At 38.0% G+C, this 25,104-nt stretch overlaps 1 protein-coding gene across 3 annotated transcripts in view; it reads left to right on the top strand.

The window, feature by feature from the left end:
• lingo2 (leucine rich repeat and Ig domain containing 2) overlaps positions 1 to 25,104 on the top strand; it is a 197,884-nt gene that overhangs the window by 56,489 nt on the left and 116,291 nt on the right. For all 3 annotated transcript variants that reach the window (XM_067519411.1, XM_067519408.1, XM_067519409.1), the window contains one exon: positions 13,249 to 13,340. The gene's annotated coding sequence lies outside the window, so the exon portion shown is untranslated. The remainder of the gene's footprint in view (positions 1 to 13,248; positions 13,341 to 25,104) is intronic.

Genomic DNA, 25,104 nt, shown 5'->3' with positions numbered 1-25,104 from the left:
TGAGGATGCTGATGGAGAAGTACAGAGAGGGTCATAGGGAGTTGCATTGTGTCTTCGTAGATTTAGAGAAAGTGTATGACAGGGTGCCGAGAGAGGAGCTGTGGTATTGTATGAGGAGGTCTGGAGTGGCAGAGAAGTATGTTAGAGTGGTGCAGGACATGTATGAGAGCTGTAAGACCGTGGTGAAGTGAGCTGTAGGTGTGACAGAGGAGTTCAAGGTGGAGGTGGGCCCGTTAAGGATCAGCTCTGAGCCCCTTCTTGTTTGCTCTGGTGATGGACAGGCAGATGAAGTTAGACAGGAATCTCCATGGACTATGATGTTTGCAGATGACATTGTGATCTGTAGTGAGAGCAGAGAGCAGGTGGAGGAAAATCTAGAGAGGTGGAGGTTTGCTCTGGAAAACAGAGGAATGAAGCTTAACTGCAGTACGACAGAATACATGTGTGTCAATGAGAGGGACCCAAGTGGAACAGTGAGGGTACAGGGAGCCGAGGTGAAGAAGGTGCAGGACTTTAAATACTTGGGGTCAACGGTTCAGAGCAACAGAGAGTGTGGAAAAGAGGTGAAGAGGCGAGTGCAGGCAGGTTGGAACGGGTGGAGATAAGTGTCAGGTGTGTTGTGTGATAAAAGAGTATCAGCGAGAATGAAAGGAAAGGTGTTCAAGACGGTGGTGAGACCTTAGAGACAGTGGCACTGAAGAAAAGACAGGAACCAGAGCTGGATGTAGCAGAGCTTAAGATGTTGAGGTTCACTTTGTGAGTGACGAGGATGGACAGGATCAGGAATAGGGACATAAGAGGGACAGCTCATGTTAGATGTTTTGGAAATAAAGTCAGAGGCCAGATTGAGGTGGTTTGTACATGTTCAGAGGAGAAACTGTGAATATATTGGTAGAAGGATGCTGAGGTTGGAGCTGCCAGGCAGGAGGTCTAGAGGAAGACCAAAGAGGACATTTATGGATGTAGTGAGGGAGGACATGAAGTTAGTTGGTGTGAGAGAAGAGGATGCAGAGGACAGGGTTAGATGGAGGCACATGATTCACTGTAGAGACGCCTGAAAGGGAACAGCCAAATGGAGGAGGAGAAGAAGAAGATCTAAATAACACACCTTAAAAACAAGGATACCTCTCTGTGGCTCAGCAGGATTATAAATTAGACCTGCATTATATGTGGAGAATCTGCCACATGCAATAACATTGTTTAACATAGTAATTGTTATGTGACTTGTAATTAATACAGAGTGAAGAATGTAAATTGTTATAAAAACAGTTCTCTGCCTGTATGATTTTATATGCTTTTATAGGTACATTGCACTGAAATAGCATGATTTTATCAGGCACTGTTTCTTCCCATAACGTTTAATGCTAAATTTGTAATTTACAGTTTATCAGATACAAACAAACCAAGCTGGTTTTACTACACAACAAATGCATTAGACTTGCAAATGTAAACTGTGGAGGGATGCAAAGAACACCTACACTGATTTGTCCAGCAAATAGAGTCAAGAGTAGCTAAATGTCCCAATTTGGTGGAAATGAGTCAGAACGTGATTCGGACAGACATGTAATTTTTTTATCCTTGTAGATATTGTATCAGTTTGTAAATTAGTACTGGAGCCTGAGCTTATACTTATTTATGGTTAACACTTAGTTTTTAAGCTAATTAAATAAATAAATCTCACTATAAATTCTTCTTATTTGCTGACCAGTCTTAGTCAATATTATGCATCAGACTTTACAAAGATACATTGAAAAATGTATAAAAACAAACAAACAAACGTGCTTGTGCGGATGTGCAATGTTAAAGTTCGCTTCATCTTAACTGAAGAATTTGCATCCAACAATAGAAGAGAGAAAAGGGGTAAAAACAAAAAGCACAGTGACATGATCGGGTTCCAGTTTGTGTTGCCAGACATTGATTTAAAAGGTAGCCTGACTCTTTTTCAGTGAAAATTCAATATCCTATTGATCTTCAAAGTGTCAAGTTCTTGTCACATAAGTCTACAGCAGTTCCAGATCCAGAGCCTTGGAATGACAAAGATCAAGTCTGAGTTAACCAGTGCTGGAGAAGGAGAGAGGGATCCTATGTGCAAATGTGGGGAGCACAATGGAAAAGGAATGTCACCACTGCACCAAACAGGATAACAAAAATACAAATAACTACATTAATTGTATTGTTGGTTGCAGAAGTAGTGTCACACCCTAAAGACTAAAGTTGTATGCTCAAGATGGGGGCTCGTTGTCTAAAATTAGCCATACGTCAGATGTGTGTGGTGTTAAGAACAGCTATATCCATTATTGAAAAGTACAGAGAGACACACACAAAAAACGAATCATTTATAGGCAAACCCATGAAACAAATTCAATTAAACAAATTTTCTTTAAAGGGTAACACTCACTGTACTGGGACCTGCTTAGCCCAAATGTCCACTTATCCACTGCTTTACACCTCCGTATATACACCAGCAGTGTGTTGTTGGCAGGTAGCCTGTTGATACTGATTTATTTGATGTTCTGTAAATATGAACTGCCAGCTACAATATCCATTCATGTCAAGTTACTAGAGGTAACTGCAAGTAGCATATGTTGGGGTGGCTGATATTCTCCAACTGGCACCACAAATTGTTAAAGTGTCTACAGAAGCAGGAACCACAAGCAGCGAATTCCTATCTGTCAGCGGCCCCATTTTTGAAAAGTCACAATTAACCGTTCGCACCTATGTAATCAACCACACGCTAAAAGTGGGAGCTTTCAGTTTCAGTCTGTGAAGGGCTGATAAAAAATCATATATATTAGTGTTCGAAGGACCACATCTCATAAAGAACACTGTATACTGAAACCTTCAAATACCTATTTCTAAAATAGCCAATGCTAAATAAAAATCTGTAAGGTAGGAAGAGATTCGATGCAGGAAAAGACAGACATGACGTGAAGCGTGAGCAGCTCGGGCATCATCCAGATTGAAATTGTTTTTGGATTCTACTAGCTGAAGGAACTTTTTCTTTGTGTCAGTGGGATAGCTGCGCTTCCTATCATCTTTGATTATGAATTGGTAAAACCAGCATTCGGTCTTAGGTTGACATGAAAGGAGACACTTGTTAAACGTTCTAACCTTTAGACATTCCCTTTCTAGTTCACATTTTTCCCCCCTGCTGCCTAATTCTTCTATGGACATAAGAAATGTATAACTTCTCTTGGCAGAATCTGTACTCGAACATATATATTATTATTTAATGCCAATTATCAGTATACTCTAGATTTTGTTAAGTTCTTAAGACTGTAAGAGAACATTTCAGCTGGTTAATAATTTATAAAGCACAGGTTTGACACCCGTTGGAACACCGTCTTGGTCTCTCTAATACAGTCCTGACTGAGCGGTGGAACGTTGTTGTTTTTAACAAGGGGCAGTTCTCCGACCTTTAGCGTTTAATCTGTTCATCCCTTTTGACCTAGTTGCTTGCCATTGCTTTTAATTAATGCTGTAGCTAGTCTACATTTGAGGTCAATGCCACATTTATGACACCAGTGCTGTTTAGACTAAATTCATTTGAATTAACAGTAGTAGTCTCTTTTAATCACATTTCTGTAGAAGCACATGTAACTTAAGTTTAGTTTGTTTCAGTGTTAAACCTGCACCGGCCTCCTTTATTGTGGAATTAACCCCAGTAATATTAATTAAGGTGTAGAATAACAAAAAGAGGGCTTCATATTAGAAAGACTCAAAGACCAGATTTCTTGGCATGACATAGATTTCTTGTTATGTTTTGCTTTCACCTTGAATATAGCAATGTCATTGCTTCATATTGTTGATGTTGAATGGTTATTCTTGTCCCAGTTTCCTTTGGCACAAAAGCTTTTGAGTGTGTTTTCTCAAGCGACTTTGTCAAATATTGATGGAATCTTCTATGAATATGTGTAAAAGGACAATGCATTAAAGGACATCAACTGGGACAGTTCATAGGTCCAGTCAGCCTACCAGCCATTGCCTTACAAAAATAAAATAATAAAAAAAAAAAAACAATGAAAATAATTTAACCACAATGTATATTAAGAAGATTCCATTTTTCAAATAAGCATGCAGACCTTGTTACCTTGTACTGTGTCTGCATTGATTTTGGAAGATTGCAAACTGTATACACATTAAATACATTTTTGCAGTCACAAGAACTAAACCACTTTTGAGTCTCGGCTTGTTTTATAACCGCTGACGTGTCCCACATTTGTAAGAAGTGCATTGTATGTCTTTTTAATGTAATTTATGCAAAGTTAGCAATGTGCATTTCAAATTATACAATAGCTTAGATGTGGTTCTGCTACATTTTGATCTGAGTCAGAGTGACACAGATAAATGGATAGATGTCTTAGACAAATGAAATTTCTTCAAGTATTCTAATGTAAGTGAACATTAATTTGCCACTCTATAGCTGCATTGTTTAATATTCTGAATAAAATGCCACGGTACAGATTTCAGTAGTAACCTGATTGAGATTTTCGTCGTTGTGGCTGTGGCTTAAAATTTGATGCCAAACCCTCTATCTGGTCAACTGTCTGTAAGGGGAAGAAACACCTGCAGGGTTTGCGTAGTTTGTCATACAGGATTTGGGTGTCCCATTTTTGAAAGGTTACGATCACTGTGCTATTTTAGCATCACACGCAATAAGAAAAAGGAAACGTCATGATTTACAGTTTTAAAATTATAAATGATAAACTCCGAGAATTGCATACTTGTATTAGTTCAAAGCTTTGTTTGTTGGTAAAACCCCCTTTACAGTGTGATACAAAGATACATCTCACATCAGCAGCAGCTTATGTTATTATGCATTATTCTTCAGTAGTATTTGACTCATTTACATGAATATATCTCTTTAATTTACTAGTTTATATTAAAAACCAACTCAAATGGACTGATCTGTTGTAAAAATTTTACTTTGCTTGCGGAAATGTTTGCTCCTATCTGTTCAATCGACCGCTTGTCCACTGTATTAAATCGGAGTTTTGAAATCTATCACAGTTGTCATTTCTGTCCCGCTATTCTACATTAGACACATCAATACAAAACCCTATTTTTTTCAGTCCATCATGCTGATACAATCAGATGGGGCGTTAGGTTGTGTGAAATTAAAGAATTACAAATACAACAAGGGAAAATCTGTGATTCACAACTCCACGTTCAAGTGTTTCTCTTATCACAACCAAAAGCAATCGACATTGCTTGTGTTGATAAACCAATTGATTTCCAACAAGGATGAAGAAAATTGGATTAAAAAAAAAACAACTCAAACTTGTGTGTCTAACAACGATAAAGCTTTGACTAAAGCAGACCGTTGCAGTTATTTTGTATCTTGTTGATTCACAGATCCACAATCTTGAATCACACTGACAGCTGCCCTCAATAGTAAGAAGCAAACAGGGTCGAGAGTGTAGCATTAAAAAAACCTGTCTGGATGGAAGACATAGAAAAATCAATTAAAAAAAGGATGCAGATAACGTCTGCCATTCCTGCTAACACCAAGGAGATGCCGATTTTTATCTGTGAGATAAATGCTTGAGCTATGACCATGTGATTGGTTTGTCCTCTTCGACAGCTGGGGATACAGGGAGGCATAGTGGCAAAAACATGTTATATGATTTTTGTGCCATGTTTTTCTTTTTTTTTTTAAATTCTACGTAGAGTAGGCGTTCTATTACAAATATTACATGTGTGCATAATATTATGTGCTAGCTTAGTTTTGAATACTGTACAAGCAGTACACCTTTTAAAACCTGTAAATCTTATATAGTTATTACCAGAATCAAATCAATTTTTCTGTTTATTATTTAGACATTGTTTTCATTTCATGAGCTCAAGCAGGGAAACTCTGTGTTTCCCTGCTTGTGAAGTAGGGGCTTACCTTCTTCATTTTATAGTATAATTGTTGTTGTGGAAATTCCCCAGTTCAGTTGAGTTTATTCATCAAACATGGTTGAAGGTACTTTAGACGCAATGCAGTGGGATCACATTGCGTGACTCAAATTGCTGCTCTTATTGTTGTTGAGGCCAAAGTACAAATACTTAATTCATAGGCCCGATTCATTTAGTCAGACTTTGTCATATAAAAGAAACTTGGACAAAGCAAAATAATAGTGGATTCCCCAGGGCATCGTGTTGCATAAATGGTACGGATTTGCATGAAACTGAGGAAATATGATAATAGTAGATATTGTGTAATGTTCATGGGTCACACAGATGGGCAGAGTTGAAGCAGACATTTGCCAGGAATAACTCACAGCAGTGTTGTGCTCGTGATGTCACAGGCACACATGCAAAATGTCTTGTTGAATTTAGGGATTGTTATCTGGGCCAAGCCAACTTTTAGCTGAAAACAAGCATTTGCTTAAAAGTAAACCTTATTTTAGAACGGACGAGTGCTAAGGGAGAATTTGGGGTGTCACTTAAATACAGATTTATTTCAGAAATACCATTCTAATTGTCCAGAAACCAGTATCCTACCTGCATCAGCGTCACCCATGAAATGACATTTTCACAAGACCAGTTCTGAAACAGTAGAAAAGGCCTAAATACAAAAAAGACCTGATTGCTTTTCACATTGTTCATTCATATTTTTTTGTATTTCAGTTTTGTTTTTCTAAACTTTTTAGCTGTGTGGTACAGGAAGCCTGACTAGATCTAAATCAGATGATGTTGCAAACCTTGCCCTTATTGTGATGATGGTGCATTAGATTAAACTATGTGTTAAGCTATATATTATGTTTTTCTTCACAAATTCAGATCCTAGTAAAAATTACCTAACAGTATTGTCCTGCCTACATTAACTTCCTATAGCAGTAGCTGTTGCAGCAGTCCATAGTTCTGCACACCTTTTGAATGCTGTTAATACTGTTAATAAGATCCATGTCTGTTGTAAATGATTGTAAATACTGACATACACTTTATTATTGCTGAAGTGAGGGGAGTGATTGAGAAGATGACAAGATTTCTTATAAAAAGGTGGATCAATAATCATTACCTTCTTAAGAATTAATTTACAGTCACCATAAGAAAGTATGCATCCGTCTTGATAAGTTACATTAACATGAACTTATGCAGTCATCTATTTTCAGCTTTGTAGTTTTTAATCAATTTATATAACTTTGTAGAGATCTGTTGTTACTTTGACATGAAAGCATTGTTTTCATAAAGCCAAGTGAAATCAACAATTATTTAATGCTTTAATGCTACATGCCACTGCCTGCTTCTTTATAGAAATGAGTCCTGACTTAAAATAGTTGATTTCATTTCACTGTCCGTAGATGCATGTGTTCCCTTTACACTTTGGAGGGCTAAGAATAGTTAAGTTTAAGTTAAAGTTTAAGTTAAGAGTTTTCCAAGTGTAACTGATAGGCAAGGTGCAGGTAAGTCTCCTTGCATTGCTGGCACTGAGGCATGTGTAGAAAAGCCCCCCAGGCATCAGGATGGCTGGCACCCTGACCTTTTCTAACCTCTTATTTAGTCTCATAGTAGTGGCACCATCACAGCTGATGGGATTGAGACATGCTACCTGGCTCATCTATGGTTACACAACATATCACTGTAATAACTTAGACTGAATCAAACAATAAAGGAGGCAGAGACAAAAAAGAGAATCGAGGACATTATAGATGGTGTATTGCCTAACAAATTAACACTATGAGGACTTAAATGTGCTGTAAGATGACTTTGTAACCATGTGCTTTTAGCTCTTTTCACTGTTTGTGGTGAGCCGGATAACCCTCTAAACCCTCCTATCCTTCAGCAGTTAAACTACCTCATGCGAACTGGCTCATGGAAATTGAGATATCCAGCAGAATACAGTGCTATATTTCCATAAGTCTTATTTCTCTCAATCTGCTTCCATGAAATCCTTTTTGATCATGTGCAATCCCTTCTCAGTACCTGGCTGCTGACCATTTTCTACACACAAATGTCCATTTGGCATGAAGAATGCAGCTGAAATGAGTCTGCTTAACATTTCCAAGCTGGGCAAATTAGGCTAAGATACCAGCTGTTGTGCATGGGACAGCTAATCAGTTTAGCAGAATGTGGAGGATTATGCAGTCAAAGAAGAGGTGTTGTTCTAAACACAATGTACTGCAGAGGACAGCGCATCTGCTGTTGGTTTCGTTATCCGTTTCTTCTTGTTCATTCTGGAAGCTTGTCTTAGCCTTGTTATTCCCTCGCTGCTGTTTACCACAGGCCTGTTGTGAAGGAAGTGTCCAATTAACTGTGGATTTGGTAGCATGTGCTATCTCATCAGGGTTCCTAGAGTCTCGCGTCATTTGTGTGCTTGTGTGGCAGGATGTGAGGGCTTTAGGCCTGTAGCACAAACCCCTTCATTCTGCTAGATATACTGCATAAGATATTAAAGAAGTGATGCAGAGAGACCAAATGTGTCATAGAATTTGTTTTACAAAAAACCTAATAAGATTAAAGTCAATGCACATAATTACATTGTTTTAATGCTCTATATATATATCTCATAGTCCTTGTCACTTACTTTTTTGGTATTGGTCTGGTTTGTTTGTTTGTTTGTTTCACAGACACCAACTTTAAACTTTGATTTGAAATGTACACACAAACATGGGATATGAAATGTACATGACAGACACAAGGATTATTAACGATTGCTTTAGTCTAATAGTTTTGTTCTATCACATTTAAGTACAGTTGCAGTAAGAGCTCTAGTTAGTTTTTTTTTAATAGAAGCCAACAAAAATTCGTAGCAAACATTGGCTATGTGTTCAATGAATTATTTTACACAAGCTACACAAAAGGTCATAATGTTTACTAACACAAAAGGGTTCTATAGCAATAAATATTTTAGTACTTCACATTTACTCCTCTACATTGTGGGCCAGTATTTCTCTATGTGAAACTTTCACAAAAATATTCAGCAAAGGTACCATTTGATGGAGTCATACCTGACATTAGGGCAAAACAAGAACCCTGTGTTTCAGTGATTATAAGAATGGAAGTAACAGTCTTTAGACAGCTCAGTCATACTGGTGTGTTGATAGAACATTACCAAGCAGTTTCCATGGTCTAAACAGAGAAATAATTTGTTCCTTAGACTTGAGTATCAGAGACCTCAGAACTTTTAAAATACTGTAATATATTGTATCTAATACATATTTTTTAGACAATGGTAAATCATTAGGTAATCTGTAATTTTCTATAGTATTTCTTCCTTCTGGCTGGCGTACTATATTTTTTTTGTTAGCTTGTTAGCTAAACAGGCTCTTGCTTTGGTCTTCTCTCTGCAAATAATTCAAGACTGGCGTCCTAAAACAAGTCCTGAGGTTGAGACACAGTACGACTCTGACTCGGGCACCATGTGCTATGGGCATTGATGCAGTAAAACTTTGTTTAGGGAAGCACTAACAGCACTTCACTGTGGTGGTCACGGAGCACTCAGTATGTGGCTAAAGGTACAAGTATTTTCCTGTTTCACCTTTGTTTTTAATCTTTTCCAAAGGGTATTTTTTATATATTTTTTCTGACACTGATTCCATTTTTGTCTCATTCAAGCTCTGCAGGTATAGATGTGCTTGCAAAGGTATTCCTCTGACACTAAAGTTTCCGCGGTCTCTTTGTGACACTTTGGTGACCCTTTTGAACGAATACTCTTCATCTTTCTATACCGTCTCTACATTCACTTTTTCTTTGTGTGTGTTGAATAAAAAAAAAAATAAGAGAGCTGAATTTGCTTTTCGTCTGTTATTCTCTTTGAAGAGAGACAGATGAAAAGGAGCATGGGGGAGGGGGAGGGGTTGATTTGTTAATACTTTTTTATTTTTTTAAGCTATTGCAGGCTACTGTATATGGATTGGGGCTGGCAGCGAGGTACACTGGCTAATTGCGTGTTAAAATATGTGATAAGTTATCATTCCTATCAACAAGTCTAACAAAATAAACACAATGTTGCTTCCTTTGGCATTTAAAGAGGTGCTATAATATCTCATATAATTTCCCGTGAAAGGAACACTGAATATAAAAGACATTACATTTTCAGGTAATCTATGACTAACACAAGACAAATTGAAAGCGCTTGACTTCCCATCTTAACAGTCCCTTTAATAGTCCCACATATCACACACACTGTATAGGAAAATGCACTGTTATATTTTCATCCAAATGCATTGTGTTATTTAAATTTGTCTCAGTGCTACTATTTAAATATAGAGACAAAGATTTCCCATTTGGAGATGAAGATGTTTTTATATAAAATGACCATAAATATAACTATAGTAAACTACTCCTACTGTTTATTCACTAAGCTTGAACTAGTGTTACATGAAATGGTTATTGTTACATAGTTTGGCACAATGTCGTGAGAAGACTAGAAATTAATGTCGTAGTTGCTCCTCGTTGTGCATGTAATTTAATTGAACAATCGATCAATGCAACTGAGCCTAAAAGCTTCCTTTGGCATCAGTTGAATTGAATACTCAAACTTTGCCTTGCTCTTCTTATCTTGCTACATAATGAAAGCACCGCCTGGGGTTTGGGCTGAGTAACACTGTTGCAGATGTTGACTTCAGCCCTTTCTTTAGTCTGGCTGAGTACAGACCTTGAAACCCAGCGAACTGAAATGTGAAATAATTCATGGCAGAGGATGTAAAGTCAGGCTATAAATCCAAGGGGCACATGGCCAGGTACTACATAGGCTTAAGGAAACAAGCCAGTGCACACAAGAAATTCCATAGCTTCCAGAGCTGAAAAGTAAGGGGGGAAATATATGAGAATAAGAGGTAATGATACCTGTTCAACTTTTAGAAAACAAGGCCTGTGCAGCTTCCGGTATTTACGTAACAAGGACGAAAAGACAGTGAATGAGCATTGAAGTGAGTTGAGCATTGTTGACAGTATGGCCTTTTGTTCCTGGCGAGGACAGTCTCTAGATTGAATTGATCTGACTTTAGAGCCTGGCCATTTATCTTGGTCAGTCATATCTGATCTGTGGCTGTCAAGTGGAGGCAGGCTCCTTGGTGAAATAAACTGCTTGGAGAGCTGGTAAAGGGTCTACTTTACCTCTTTACCACTGTGGCAGCATTTCGTAACGATCTCCTGTGTTTCTCTGTGTTGTTCAAGTACTCAACTAATTAACGGACATAGAAATGATCTGCAGCTTTTCCAATATAAAACTTACTGCCATATGGGTCTGTTTGTCATGTTTTATAATCATTTTAGGGTTTTGTTATGTTGGTCAGCTAGGGATTGGAAAATGTACTGTATAGAAATTCAATACATTGTGATATGCAATATATTGAAATGATCACTGACTTTGTGATCCTCATGTGCTTTTGGGTCCTATTATACTGACATAAGTGACTTATTCAAAATTAGTTCAATCCACCAATTTAAATTGCATTTATATTAAAATAATATTTAGTACACAATTTAAGAAATAGTCCTAATTTAGAATCAGTTTAGGCTTAAGCACAGTTCCATTGTAGGTTTCAAGATCAAATAGGCAAATATAAGTAAATGGTCCATTACTTTCCTTCAGCTGGAACATAATGCTGTTGGTCCTGGAGCCATATTTTCCACGGAGATTTTCACTTTAGTTCAACTCTCTCCAAGGGCCACTCTGGAAAAAAATAATACAAGTAAGAATTTTAAAGATTCTGACAGAGTTGCAGCTTTGCTCTGTCATTCCAATTTAGGCTGTGAACTGATCCTTTTGACCATGTCTTCAGCTACCTGGGCCATTTCTAAGCCACGGATGAAAATCCTCTAGGGGCCCTCATTAAGTCTTTCCTCCAATTAAGCCACACTCATTTTACCACAGCACAATTGCTCTGTACTACAGCACACAAATCCTCCAACAGTGGATTAGCCTGATCAGTGAGTGGGATGAAAATGGCAGCACTGGTAAGTCAGTAGAAGAGGTGAGCATTTCCTAGGTGTCAACTGCCACTGCTCACACATCTGATAGTGTGCATGAAATAATTAAAGTTCAAGGAAACTATGACAGATGTGGATTATATTTAAAGTGAAGTTATTTATTCCCTTTTATGGAATGATTAGGGAATAATGCAAAAGGAAAGGACAGGCAGTGTTAATATTTATGTTTTACTCATCTAATCTTCAACAGAACTGCTTTGTATCTGTATTAGTAAAGGAAGAAATACTCACATGCAGACAATGTGTGGGGGCCCAGGGGGCCCAAAAAATACAATGTACAAAGTAAAATCTACAGAAATTTAGTTCAGTGCCACATATCACGTTAATGAAAATCCAAAAGATTTTACTGGTAAGCTTTCATAACCCAGCGGTCACGACATTTTCTGATGGGCCGTATTGTCAATGCCAGTTATGTTATTGCCAGTAATTTTGATCTTCAAATGTATCCACTGATAACTGACTACATGTCCACTGAAATAGCTTATTATATCATTTGTACAGTTTCTAACCTGTTTGAGTTTGATCTTTACCATTCATATCACTGATTATTTAGTAATTAACATACAAATCTGATACCATTAATTGGCTTGACTTTTGGTTTATCACTAAACAGCTCACATTAAAGCTGAACAAAATCTCGCTTCATGGCAATTCCCTTGTCTTGTGTATACACCTGGTTTGTAAGTAACATTGGTAATTCCTTAAGGGGGGGGGACTTATTCGAGGCTTACGAGAGCCGCTGCCCTGCTTGTTTTCCTACTATTCCACCATTACATACCGCTGATTACCTGGATCAGGGTTATTCAATCAAGCCAGAAGCTGGAAGATACCATCTCGGATGAAGATGGGGGAAGCGTTTCCCTCACACGTAGCTACTTTTGTTGCTGTGCTTTTCTGTAAACTGGCTAACAATCTTTTAGCAATCAGTTGCGTACAGCACATTAAGCATTGAGTAGTCTTGGAACCCTTAATGTCATTCCGTCAGCCGCATTTACTGTCTAAAGTTGAATGGCATGATGCCTGCAAATGCTACTCACTTGTCTTCTCCGGCTGAAATGATCGGGTAATGAGCCATTCTCTGGCAGCTGCTTAGCCAGAAAAATGATCAAGTTGACCAGGCAAGGAGAAAGATACTGTGCATATGTCATGTGGGTCTTTTTGTGTCTGCTACCCTGGTGTGGTTTTGCTAATGTTCCCTCTTGGTCTGACATTTCTTTAAGGATGTTTATCCTGGATCGCTGGGCATTTGTGGTGGCGGAGTCTTTTAAAGTCGTGAGCTCACTCCCCATGTCTGCTCTGATTTGTGTTTCTTTTGTTTGCTTTCAGACCCTGGAGTATGTGACCTGTGAATAGAGTCACTCTGGTCTTCCATGCTCCTGTAACAGTGAATGGACATCTGACATTGGGAAGCCTAGCAGGTATGTCAAAATAAATTCATATCTTCTTGTAATTGTGGATGCTGTTGCCTTTTTATTTCAGTTCTGATGTCAGCACTGATTTAAAGGGTCACTTTTTAGTAAAAAGAAATCTAAAGATGAACAAGAACAAGATATACGAAAATGTGCACCAACCACAATCATAATGAAAGCACGCACACACAAATTGTAGAAGCTGGTTTACTTTATATATTTTGGACAGTTTGTGTGAACATGGTGTTTATAAACAATGCAAAACCTCCAATAGAAATAGTAACTGTGAGTCACAGGTGAAGTAACAGCAAGTCATGCATATTTAAAAATGAATATTCAGCTAGAAAGCCCGATGTCACTGGGCCATCTGTTTCATTGTTAAGGTCTCCTGACACCTAAAGCCAAATTACAGCTAGTTTATCATATTTCCGATCATTAACATGTTCATCCTTAGTGTGTGGCTAAATGTGACTTTTAGCATTAAACAGAATGTGATTTATCACAATGCATGGGAAGGAAATGATCAGCTATGAAATGAGTATGGTAAAGGCACTATGGAGTAATAGATGCTACATGTGAGTTTCTCTTAACTGTCAGTCAATGCTCTCCAATGTCCTCATTTCTTAGAGGCGCAAGTAGGTGGGGAAAAAAAAAGGAAAGCATCTTTTGGTGGTTCAACTCACTGGGGTTTTTCTGTTTTTATAAATTATACACATAGATGGTGCTTCTTATCTTTCAAGATATTTGACTTAAATAGCAGCTTGACAACTTAATGCTGTCACAGTTACAACCGAACAGTCAGTATGAATTAAGTTTGACCATGATATTGTGCTGAATAGGTTGAGAATGTCTTAAGATACTGTATCATAGTTTTAATACGATTCAGGCAATTAGATGGCGTATTGAATCACTTTCACCTGGAAGCACCTCCTCTTACACTCATTTGTGAGAGGACTTTGAGAATTTAACCTTTCTATTAAGCTTTTGGACTTTGCAATTTTGTGCTGTCGCTGTTGGTTGCCAAGGTTTGCTACGTCAAGGAGCATTACCTGCCTTTAAAAATCAGTTCATTGCTGTAGGCATAGCTACCGCCAAAGTTTAGAGCTCAAAACAGGAAATGGGAACAACATCCCAAGTGCTGCCTGTTTCATGGACGGGCCTGTTTTTCAGTGTAAGTCTTTACTAATTGGCCATGAAAAGGGAAAAATTGTTGACTTCACTGAATCATCTGTCTCAGCACTGCTTCCCAATTCCCACAGCCACCAAAGTGACATTTTACGCCCCAAAGAACAGATTGACACATAATGACGTGGAGAATATAAAACACGTCAAGCCAGCATGTTTAAATGCCTGGCCTTTAATGCCAGTGCTGCATGTTTCTGGTCAAACCTAATGGGTCTCTCTACGCTTTCCACCATTTTCCTTTTAATGTCACTTTTTCAATAAATGCAACCAGGGAAGATGTGGCAAGAAAGACTGGGACTGGTTGGAAATTAATGCGATCATGTCATAGAAGCGACTGTGCTGAATGACGTGTGGAAGGAAAAAGTGTCTCTCTGAACTCCCTTGCTGCCGTGAGGCATAACACAATTAGACTTTAGATTGTTTTTTTCCTCTCGCCCTGCCCATCTGATATCTGCCCTTGCCAGGCTATTCTCTTTCATCTGCTTTATTCCTCTATATTGTCATAATGTAGCAGACCCTGAGTGCTCTCACAGATCACTGGTACAGCTTATCAGTGAAGTGGTGCCGCTTAAAATTGGGTCCCTTAATTTAGTCTCTCTACATTCATTCTCAGGATTAAACTTTCAGGGGAAAAGGCTGTAATGTTGGAGAGGGAAGATAAACATACTCTAGGTAGAACAATCTAGGGGAGTACATGGAAATCTCCTGCAGAGTTTAGGAACTGGGGCAAGAAAGAGAAGCGTGTTTGCACTTCTGAATGTTGAAGCAGCTGTTTGCTTTTGGAAATGTCTGTCCTGATCAATCCTCAGCAGTGCTGGAGAGATAAGTGGAGAGCAAGTTTCCATCAGGTAAAAGGTAGAGCTAAAGGAAAAAAAGTCCACCCATCCTGAAATTTTTCCTCTCTCAAATAATTGAACATAAGATTGTATGTTCCCATGTATATTATGTTACAGCGGTTGGACATCCATAATTTCCCTTTATTCAGGGGATTACGCTGGTCCTTTCCAAACCTGTTCAGATGTTCCCACGGAGTTGATGCAGTTTATGTCGGTAAACCATTGGAATATTGATGAAACTGTAAATTATAAAGGTTACTTTGTATGCATGTGTGGCAGTGGAGCATAAAACAAATCACGACATACAGAGTGCAACAAGAAATGCCTCTAGTAACTCAGTATATCTAAAAGGTGCTGTGTAAGATAAACTCATACGGAGTCTTCAGTTTATTATTATAAGCGAAATAGAAAGGCATGTGGTATTGGGTGCAGCTGTGAAGGGAGGCGAACAGAGTCCTTAATCTCTGTGCCATGTAATTTAACCGTGTGCCTTGTAATTTTTACAAAGTTTAATGGGTATGTTTAAATGCTTCTGCCTCCTACGTTAAGATATGTTCTTGTTGATTGCGGATATTTCATGAACCAACATACCCAAAGCAGCTGTCTCCAAATTTAGATTTCAGATTTTTTTGGGGGGGGCGGGATTTTTCATGGATGTCAGCGTTGAAACAATTTTCATCTGTGGCCGCACTTTACTGGAACAAACGTAAAAGCATGATTAAGTCATTAAGGCCACATCTGCCAGCCTAATTCCTTTTTAATTTGCTGAGAATTTTGCTGTATATTGCTACAGTGTATGTGACATTTTAATTAAGCAAGGGCTGTAAAAATGATTACCATGAGGTTGCATAGGGCCCCTGCTCATCTCACTGTGAAGAATAGTAACCAGAGGTCCACAATGAATATCATTGCCAAACCAGCACACCCCAGAAATCACATTGACCTCCCCATTATCATTAAAGCGGTCTGTGTTGAACAGTAAACTCGGGGAAGGTAGAAATGAGTGAAATCAGCTTGCTGCTGTTTATAAATATAGTGCTTTCATATCAGTAAATCCAGTACTATAAATATGAAATACTTGGAATTTACACCTGACCTTTTTATTTAAGTTATTTTTTCCCCACTGTAAATCACGTTTAACATTTGGCATTAACACTGTGAACCAAAATAGAACGCTCAGATTAATTTGACAGAAAGAAGGCCAACATGAATCACAAGCAGAAGTAATGGATGGTGGTAAATTCAGTATATATGTTAAAATAAACAATTGTTTGCATAAATAATACATTGCAAAATAAAAGCATATCTTCATGTAACACAGTGATGATAGAATAATAGAATCTAGGATGTATGTTTTTTTTTTCCTTTAAATCAGAGGAAGAGTTGACTGTTGTAGAAATCTACTTCGTTCAATTGTCAGGCAAACACAAACAGGAATAGGCAGTCAATAATAATAATAATAATAATAATAATAATAATAATAATAATACATTAGCTGGCAAAGTTAATCATTTCCACTCTCTCTTCAGCAACTTGTTCCCAGTGAAGCTGTTAGGTAAAAGTAGAAGAATGTGACTGTGCTGAGCTGCTTTCCCCTGCTGTCCTTTTAACCGCCTGACAAAGGCTTCATTTGAAGCATACGTTTCCATTTCCTGATGGAATGTTCGCAGTAATCACTTGAACCCCAGCTGTAGAACTGTACTTAAATGTACTCAGGTATATAGAGGAAAATATTAGTCCTTTACATTTACTAGTTGAACTACTTTCCTGGTTAACCTTTGCTGCTTTGTGTAGCTGAAGAAGTGCTTCCGTAAACGGTGTATGTCTCCCCAGCTTTCACGCTCAGCCATCTTAGCACCAGTGTAATGATACATTATTATAATGTCATTATAATGATACAAATCTTCTAGTGACATTCAACAGAATCTCGTGAATTGCTTTGATACCATTTCTGTGCGCTAGAATGATGGAAATATCAGACACAATCCATCCTGCAAAATCACTGAGCATTTGTAGTGTGCAATTATAATCGACTGGCAGATTTGAGGAGTAGGCAAAGCGTTGTGCGCACATCCCTGTCAAAGCACAGTTTGACTGCTATAGTGAGTGGGATGTGGCAGACAAACAAAAGAGTGTGATGACTGTCTGAAAGCAGTGATGTGTGAGTGGAGTTGTCTGTCCTGGCCGTTATGGGAAAGCCAAAGGAGAGAGAATTCAGCACTGTGGACAGTTCCACTCCACTGTGGCACATTGTCTTCAGGACAGTGGACAGCTCCCAGGGACATCTGCAGCGTTCTCTACTGAAGAAAGGCCATTGAAGACTTTTTATTCATTATTTATGGTAACTGCAATCTGAGGCCCATGATCAGTGGGTCAGTGGGCAAAGTTTGTGCACAACTGGCTTAGCTGGCTTTTTGGAATCGAGAACTCACTTTCATGTGAGGTAACCATGGTAACCTATTACTACACTGTTGCCAAGCCTGTGAAGTCTGGCTAGTGGCCAGTTGCTGTCTGGATGTAACTTTCAGTAGGAGCCAAAAATGAACAAATGTTGTATTTAAATTAAACTCATAATCATAGTCATGATCTGAAGATTTAAATCCCTTATAGGGAGACTTCCGCTAGAGGGCTTTGTTTGTGTGTGTGTGTGTGTGTGTGTGTGTGTGTGTGTGTGTGTGTGTGTGTGTGTGTGTGTGTGTGTGTGTGTGTGTGTGTGTGTGTGTGGTTGTGCGTTTAATTTGTTTGTTTTTACTTATTACTCATTTATTTATTTTTCCTTTGACATTGGAACACAAATCACAAAATAGCAGTTATTACCAAGCTATTACCACATGGTCAATAGGTTTATTAACATCAATTTTAGAGTCTAGGTTTTCCAGGTATAGTAAAAGCAAAATATTAACCAGTTTTTGTAGCTCATTGATGCCCTGAGTTTTTAACAAAGTAAGCTCCCTTTTTTAGTTTTTATGTATTTCTATTGATGACATTCACGGTTCAGGTATTCCAGCAGGTTCTCTCTGTCTAGACTAATACGTTGATATTTAATTCTGCAGCTCAGATGAACATCGGGTCGATAACATGATAGAAATTCTTTTTATACACAAGTCTGGCAGAACAGTGTTTACTCTTATGGTGAACAGCCTCATTTGGAACTGTCCCTGTTGCATGAGACCCTGTATTTATTACAAATTACATCCCTACAATGTGAATTCAATCATACCTTGATTGGGACATTCATGGAGTTGAAAGAGTACTTAACAGCACTGTGAGGCTGATTATCCAGGGTAACCTATGTTAAGTCTAATGAAGCTTGCTAAGGGTTTGTGTGATGGGTTCCTGTTTTATTGTGGTGGCTGTGGCAATGTTCTGTTCGCAGTTCATTTCCAAAAGCTAACTTTTCTTAACTTTCAATATATAGCTATTGCGGAATAGTAGAATTTGAGTGACAGCGTGTGAAATTGAGTCACTGTAATGGTTCTTTCACAAAATCTTTACACGTTTTTGCTTCCCTTGTCTGCAAATCAACATGATTATCCTTATTCACACCGTCAGAACCTTTCTCTGGGTTTCCTGAGTCATGCTGTGTACTGTGTGAAAGGTTGTAATGGAATCTTCATGCATTACATGAAATTTTCTCACTAGAGTGCTCTGGGACACAAGTTCAAGAAGCAAGATGTGTATTTCCAGGTATTTTAAAGCCATACACTCCTGGGGAAAATAGTTAAGGTTTTACTGTGAATATAGCTCAAAATGATCTTATTCTTATCAGGGTTTTTTTTTAATTGTGAAAGGTTTTTCTTGACTTCATTTTAATGCTGTGGATTAATGAAGGTTTGTGTATACTTCCTTTCATATATTCCCCCTGTTGAGATGCATTATATTGAAATTACTCATTTGATGTCCTAATTACACCACTAATTTACTTACGTAAATTGGGACTTCTTTTGCTTTTCCCATTTCTATGCAGTATTGCTTGAAATGTGTGAGAAGGAAAAAGAACAGACGTTCCAAATATTTGTACTGCTTTAGTTACAAATGTTAATTTGTTAATGTTTATGGATGCTGAAAATAGTGGTTGTGACTTTCTGTCATGCTCTGACTCTAGCACTTCAAGTCCCAACTGAACTACAAGAGCCAACATCACCCCGTTCTGTCCTCGTCTTCTCTACAGAAGGCTGTTTTCACGTCTGCTAGAGTTTTTTTCTTTTCTTAGTAAATGCAATGTGTGGACACTTTTATTTCCCTCTCTTTCCATTGTTGAATCTCGCTGTAAATTTCACATGCTCTTAACCTGCCTTTTTACTGGGAAGTGAGTGCATTTAGGCTGCTATTACCTTGTGGCTATGAGTGACTGGAGTACCAGAGAGACCTTTTGTTGAATGCCTCTTGATTAAATACGTTTTAATTCTCTCTAATCATTGTGTTACTTGAAATTCTGCAGTGGTTTCTTAATTGATGATGACATTGCTGCTTGAGATTGAGCTTAAAAGCAATGATTATCCCCAGCACATTGTTATTTATACACAAATGTGTGGAAATTCATATTTAAAATGCAGCAAAAATCAGGCTGCATTTGATACTGTATTTCTGTGCCACCATGAATTTACTGGACTTGTTCATTAACTATTTACTACCAGAAATATTTGCGCGCTCAAAATCTTATTAAAGTAAATTCAGAAAATGTTGAATGAGTGCTTTCAGTCGCCAGTGGTACTGTCATGGATTGTCTTTTAAGAAACCAGTCAGCTAGCAAGAACACTAAATGTAGAGATTTGTCATTGTCACTTTTCTGTTGCTTACGAGAAAACAAGACTGTCACTGTTCATTGAAATGACACAAGGTCAGCTGGACATCACGTTAGGTAGAAAGTCATTGCAGCATATATGGAAAGACTATACTGTACTGTCACTGCACAAACTGAGGGGAAAACCCGAACCCAAACCTTGTATAGTAACAAATAGTGCTAGAATGAATCGTTGCAGTACCACTGTATATTCTCTTGGTGCCTGTGATTGCATTTTCCTCTTCACTCTCCCTATGTTTGTCTGCCTCTCCACAAAAAACTGTCCAAAGGAAAATGCTACATATATAATAATATTATTATTATTATTATTATAAATCTTAAAGACAAATGTTCCCCTAATACATGAGAAATAAGCTGCCAATGCTTCTTCTTGGCCAATTATTTAGGCAAATGTGATCCTACAATTGGAGCCAATTGACCAGAAGTTATCGTCATTGCAGGATAAACATACTTTGTCTACTTATTAATCTAACGCTTGCTGATAGTGTGAACTTCTCCGTCGGAGAGCCAGGAACGACTACGTAAATACTAGGAGCTTGAGTGATATTTCGTGCAGATCACTGCAGAACATAGCCCTCCTTCGAACAGCCAATAAAACCCAAGGCACTTGGTAAGTTCCAGGTAGATGCCATCAACAGATGCTGATGTGATGATACTAGTGTGATGATTTCAGTCAGTTGTTAGATCAATTATATTTGCCTGTAAGGCACCAAACACTTTTTCCTCTTTGTCTTTCTCTGATAAAAATCTCACTTTCTCTGCTAACGCTTCATCATAGCTGAAACATACTGCTAATTGGCATTCAAGCATATACAGTAGGGCCCACCTTTTGAATTAGCGTTATGTAATTGTGATTAAGGGCATTGAATGCCCTATTGCATAAGGTGTTAACAATATTTTATGGGCCCTGCATACTTTTATTGGTGTACTCCAGTTTATGGAGGTTTGCTATCATCCAACTCAGCATTTAACACTGTAATTTATACACTTTTTCCATCTCAGTTAGATCTTTCTGTTGTATAGTGATTGTACACCCTGCTGTGGCCCTACCACCACAGGTTCAGAGACCCTCCCCCAGTAAAGGAAAACCATTCAATCTCTTTCTATTGTAACTCTTTTGAGCATCCCTTTAGTAAAAGCTTATATCTTAAACTGTCTGCTCAATAACTCAATTCTATTCTTATCTCAGGCACAAGGAAGAGATTTAGAGTGAGGTAGGAGAGATTTCTGTCATTCACCCTAGGATGTGTTGCACAGGCCAGACTGTAAAGAAATACTGAAGATCAATGATGCCTTTGAGAGATTACCATGAAGAAGCACATTAATAACATGGCACTGTGTGTGACAATGGATGGTTTATTGATATGGACTAGATGCATTTGCAACACAAGGTGGTGTTGTTTCAGAGATAAGACTACATAGAGAGTTTATAAATGGAAGACATGTCTGTTAAAGCCAATTTTTTTTTTTTTTACTTTGTTTGTAAATGGAAGCTAGAAATACAATTGCTAAAATCAAACATAGCAGATACAGAACTATACATCGTGGTTATCTTCGACTACAACCCCGATTTTATAAAAAGTTGGGAAGATATGAAAACAGAAGTAAGTGTAAGCGTTGATAGATTTACCTGTCTACTGACCACCGCATATCACAGTGGTCTGAGCAGCTACAGTCACGTGGTTTGAATTGGGTTCACAACATTCAGGGTTCATGTCACAGCTTTGGGTTTATGGTTTTTAGTTTGGTAATGTATATTTTTGGAAATCGAGGGAAAGGCAATTTCAACGTGATTTTCAGTTATTTGGTAAAACGTTGGCATTAGCTTTAAAATTTAAGGTTACAATTTAAGGACCATCAACTATTTTTTGTACATCTAACCATATTGTAATTAAAATAATAGTTTTTTTTTAATTTGTGTAAAAACAAAACAAAACAAAACCATTCTGCACCACTCAAAACAACACTGCTCTGTTAATTCTATCAACCCTACTTTTTATTTTTTAAATTAATTAATTTTTTTGTCGCATATGTGCGGACGCTATAAACACCCCCACTTTTTAGTTATGTTTTTTGTCCGCTGAATCTGCATGGAAGGCGGCCTAAGAGCTGCAGTGAGGAGTTTCTCCTTCCTACCTGACTCTTCTCTGTGGGCTGTCAACAGACACCGGAGTGATGTCTTCTTTAATGGTGCATCATATTGGAAGTAACACTATATGGCTGCTAATAGAACTCACATATTGTACAGACTTTGTTGCACACTGTTTTTTGCTGATCGTTGTCACATTCAACACTAATGATCCTACAGCAGACGGAGATGATGCTGGAGGATCCTCTAACTGCACTTTGCATTGTCTGCTTGCCATTTTTAAGTCTGTCAGCTGTCATTCATGCCAAGTAAGTTTCACTGGGCTGTGTACGCAACCCCCTTGATTCTCTCCTGCAACTTTTTTAATGTGCATTTCAAATTCACTGGATGAGACATGCATGTTCCAGTGACTTTGAATAGTAAACTAAATGGACTAGATCTTTTACTCTGACCATTCCATACCTATTTTAAATATTGAGTTAAGATTTGTGCATAATATTAGGATTTGAACAAACATTTATGTATGCTAAGTTTAGTCCTGAAACATTATCTTGAAAATGTTCAACACCACACTAAGTTTGACAACTTGAATCTTTGACCAAGGTTAATAAAACTAATACAAATACTGCTGAGATGTTGGAAATCAGTGCAGTAGACCATATGATGGCCATATATCAGCTGTGCTTATCCTGTGGGAAAAACCCAAAACATAACAAACAAACAAACAAACAAACCAAAAAACAAAACAAAAACCAAAGCCCCAATTCAGCACAAAGCTGTTATTAGGTATTCTTGAGGAAAAAAAGAACATGTTTACACTAATCCATTCCGACACCAGATATTTGAGCTCCAATTTTCCTCAGTTCTTCCTTCATTTGAAGTTTTTCTGCGCCTCACCCCGTTCTCAATTTATTCCCCCATTTATTTATCTATTTCCTGAATTTTCCAAGACACATTTGTATTAGTGGCTGTGCAGGATAAAAAATGAACTCCATTTTCTGGCTGCTCTGGCTCACCCTTGTTTGTTCCCTGCCCTTTATTTCTTTTGACATTATTTGGCCAACTTGTTTGTTGTCATACCCAGTTTGTTCCACTCTGTGTTTGTCTACCTTTGTATTTGTCTTAATGTTTACAGAGACCAAAGATGTATTTGTTCTCCCTTGTTTGCTTTTGCTGTTGAGTGAGGACTCTTTTGCCTCTGTGCATGTAAAGACCAAACCAGAGGGAGGTTGTGCATTGCCCAACATGTTCAGAGGCACATATTACCTAAAGAGAGGCGTAAAACGGACGTTTAGTTTTCCCAAAAAATACTCAGTGTCTTTAGGAAACGCAACTAACTCTATCATAGCGTGATGCTCAGTTGCACAATAAATATTCGGAGGGTGTGTTGGTTACACTGGAGTGCTGCACCGTTCATTAGTGAGATGCTGTTTGTTTTTGTTTTCATTTCTTATTGGGGATTTGATCCTCGGTTGCATGGACGATACCAGTCTTGCAGAAATCTCTGGAACGATATTCTGCCACGCTTCCCGATTTTGTATTTATTTTTTCTCTGAGATGCTTATTTCTTAAGGGATTTTGCTGCTGTATCAGTTTAAAATTCAAGTCATGGAGCATATTTGGTTAGTCCATGGATTTTTTTTTCCCCCTTAAAAACTCCAATGGGAACATTATCATGTTAGAAAAGCCCTCTACTGTCAAGATTCTTGACACTGAAGATGATCTTTTCCTTCACTATATAAATGTATAAAAACTTGTATTCATAGTGCCATCTATAAATGTCATCTCTTGTAAAGCTTTTATGCTCATGTAGCCCCATCTTACCACACATACATGTTTCACGGGCAGCTCTGTGCAGTCATTGTAGCAGTGTGGGTCCTCTCCATGCCAAACATTCAAGCAAATGTAATTTGGTTTCATCTGTTGGAAAATTTTTGGACAATTTCTTCTTTGTCTCTTATTAATTATACAGTTTTGCGTTGTACCTGTGGTGTTGTTCTAGGATGTTTTCTGAGGAGGTTGACTGTACTGTTTCTTGAGTGGGTGGGTTAGTACGTTGTGGGCGCACTAGCACACAGGCTGCAGGTTTCACTACGTGTATTCGTCAAATGAGAAAGATGAATATTTTCAGCTGAATTGCATTTAGTTTTTTGAAGTGTTTGATGAGCCAGTCATCATTAATCATTAATGTCTTATGCAGAGGAGCAGCAAAAACACAATGAATAGTTTAAGTTGTTGTATTAACATTTAAGTTAGGTTGGTTGAATAACGGTAAGAAAACATTCCACCTTAAAAGTAGCCAGTAGCTCCTGGTAGCCGTTTAGCAGATGTGTGCAGGCTAATATAAAAAAAATGTGCTATATTTACAGAAATCAGCATAAACTTTGCACTGCAACTTTTCTTCAGAAAGTTAATTAATGCTGCTTTATTAGCTTGGCAGAAAAATGTTTCCAATGTTTCGTTCACCTTTGCTTTCCTCCATACATGTTTGTGTAGGTTCAATGCGGCGTGGTATGGAAAAACACTAAACCTCGTACTGCCAAAAAAATTGATTTGTGACTTGTTTGATTACATCATACAACATGGTACTACATAGGTGCAGACCATTTATATTGTTATATCACACAATCCCAGAGCGACGTATAACTGCCATTATGTGGACCTCTCACACAAGGCTAATTAGAGGACTAGGGGGTTAGAAGGTCAAGCCTATACCCTGAAAGAGTTGAGATTTAATTCTGGTAAAAGCTTAATTTCTCATAAAATGGTTTGGAAACAAATCATATGTGAATCAAACATCCATTATTTGCAGGTCGTGTCAGAAACCTGAGGCAATTTGTTTCACTACTTCAAACATAA

Source organism: Channa argus, chromosome 10 (genome assembly GCF_033026475.1).
Source record: "Channa argus isolate prfri chromosome 10, Channa argus male v1.0, whole genome shotgun sequence".
NCBI lineage: Eukaryota > Metazoa > Chordata > Actinopteri > Anabantiformes > Channidae > Channa > Channa argus.
Note: the sequence above shows the minus strand (reverse complement) of the source record. Positions and strands in the feature narration are given on the sequence as shown.